Here is a 2665-nt window from a genome sequence, read left to right as displayed (position 1 = left end):
AACTTTTGCACAATGTTTAGTTTCATCTGTACATGAGCTCGTTCCTAAAGCATTATCACTGTCTTGCTGATATTGAGCCACATCGACGACTACCAATGTCATATTGCTCATTTATTTTATATCAATAAAAAACTTTTATATGTCAATCTGCATGGGCATCTTGAGTAAAATGTCGCGTACAGAAGACCTGAACCAGAAGCGATGGATCCTGTTTTACAGAACAATATGTTCTTACGCATAACCCGTATTGCACACAATGAGGATCTGTCTGAACAATGACACAGTTTTTGAGATTAACATTATTCTATACAGTCAAACCAAAATGTATTCAGACTCCTTCAACATTTCTCACATTATCACAGTTAATTCGCTATAAAATGGTAATAAAATATGACAGAACTCAGAGTTATGAACTCGGTTGATATTTGACAGGTTTTGTCCGTCCTTCTGTTAGACTCTCACACATGAGTTATGTTGAATATCTGTCAGCTGTTACATTTAACTACACAATTACATAATACCAGTTTAGCTCAACCAGTGACCAAGCAATGCTTCATTGTGTTCAGTCTGTGTGTAGAAAGAGAATTAGTGATTAAAGAAAAAACACATGATCAGGTCAAAGTGTCTGAATCATTTTTGGTCCCAAATTTGTGTCACTTTTACTGGCAGTCACTGTATGAAGAATTTTGGGGTATAATATGTCAACATTTATTTTATTTTGATCTCCTCACTTACATAAATTAACTATAATGTCCTGCACACACTAGTAAAAAATAAATAAAATCAAAAATATATATCTGGTGTCTGAATCATTTTTGGTTTGACTGTATATTAAATGTCTGCCTTAAAGGGCCAAAAATAAAAGATTTGGAGATAATTTAAATTGGAAAATACATACTTTAAGGATTTACACTCGTAAAACACACTCCAATGCTGTTTAATTGAGTCTGGATCGAGGTCCTCATATCAGAATCACATAACTAGGCCAATATTTCTTCATAAAATCATCTTGACCTCTGTCACTGCTTCACAAAGGTTGTGGTGTTTGATGCACTGAGCTCTGTGTGTCTCAACTGTCTGCAAGCTGGTCTCTCTCTCTCTCTCTCTCTCTCTCTCTCTCTCTCTCTCGGTCACATGACAGTGAGGAACATCTGCAGCGGGAGCGGGGATGTCCTCTGCAGCGCTGCAGGGGTGTGTGAGGAGGCGCTAGGTGTGACTGCATGCATCAGTGAAGTGTGTAAAATGCAATGCTACTAAGTGTGCACCATACAGTCGAGATTTGCCTTCTATTAAGATTCTGAAAACGGCACATTGAAAATGCACAGCAACCATTTGATTTTACTCTTAAAATTGATTCACTTGTGAATTCACTTATATTTATTCAAAATAATTCATGTTTTTTAGCTTTAATACGACAATGTTGCATGCATATTTTTACGTTTCCTGGCAAAACGTTTTGGTAGCAATTTTACCCATGCAAAGTCCCTGACTAAAATGCATGTTTGAGCTGTTTTAACTGAAATCAACTTGCAATGACAAATCTTAAAATATGGCAGTCATTGTTTTGTCTCAACACTGTAAAAAAAAAAAAAAAAAAAAAAAAAATTGTTGCCTTAAATTTTTAAGTACAAACTTGGGTGTTTAAGTCATCTAAATTACATTAAACTAACTTGAGTCCCAAAAAAATTAGTTAAATCTTGTGTAACTGAAAAGGGCATAACATATTTTGATAAGTGGATGTAAAAACGCATGTTGTCATAACTCATGGATCACACACATTTTTACAGTGAGGATGCACACACCAGTGATGTTTTTTTCTAAGGCACGTTTATAAAAGCTAATTAAATGTCCTAATTAAACTATGTCCTAACTAAGCCTAATCCTGGCTTAATCTAAGCCCTGTCTTTGAACCCAGGCCTACGGGTTTAAAGGGGTCATGACATGTTTTTTTTTATTTTTTATTATTATGTTCCCTTAGGTGCAATTGTAGTATTACTATAGTTTTTTTTACAAAAAACTTTTAAAATGTAGTGATTTATGACCTTTTCCCACCCTGTTTCTCATCCTCTGATTCACACAGTCTGTTTTGGGGGTGTTTCCCCTTTAAGAGTTCAGTGTTAACGCCCACTGTTATGATTGGCTAACGTCAGTGCCTATGCATCAATTATTAACGCCCCCAGCCAGAACCTGTGCGGATTCAGCGTATTTAAAAAGTAGTTTAAAGTTTTAAATACATTACTTACAGTTTGCGTCGTCGTTGTTGAGCCCAGAATAGTCGGCACGGACTTATCTTTGAGCAACAGTTTTCTGGCAAAGCCAGCATCATTTTGGGATTTGTTCTCAAAACAGTCATCCTTCAAATGTATAGAACAAACGCTTAAACTAACACTGCCGTGACTGGGACGTCCGCAAAAAATAAAGTGCATCCATTTTTCCCTGACGACTGGATCTTTCGCAGCGTATTCAAAGATGTTGTTTGTCCACAGCCAGGAACAGCACATCTGCGTGGCATCGTCATTTCCCTGTACACAGACCCACTCGCTGTCCGTCGACTGAACACTTGTGAGGCGCGCGGGCGCGACAACGATACGAAATGAGCGTAGTTGCCTTGCGCTTTAAGCGTAGTTGCCTTGCGCTGGAGGCGGTCATATGCAAACGCTGGTAC

Source organism: Phoxinus phoxinus (genome assembly GCF_949152265.1).
Source record: "Phoxinus phoxinus genome assembly, chromosome: 13".
Classification (NCBI taxonomy): Eukaryota; Metazoa; Chordata; class Actinopteri; order Cypriniformes; family Leuciscidae; genus Phoxinus; species Phoxinus phoxinus.
This window is presented reverse-complemented; position numbering follows the sequence as displayed.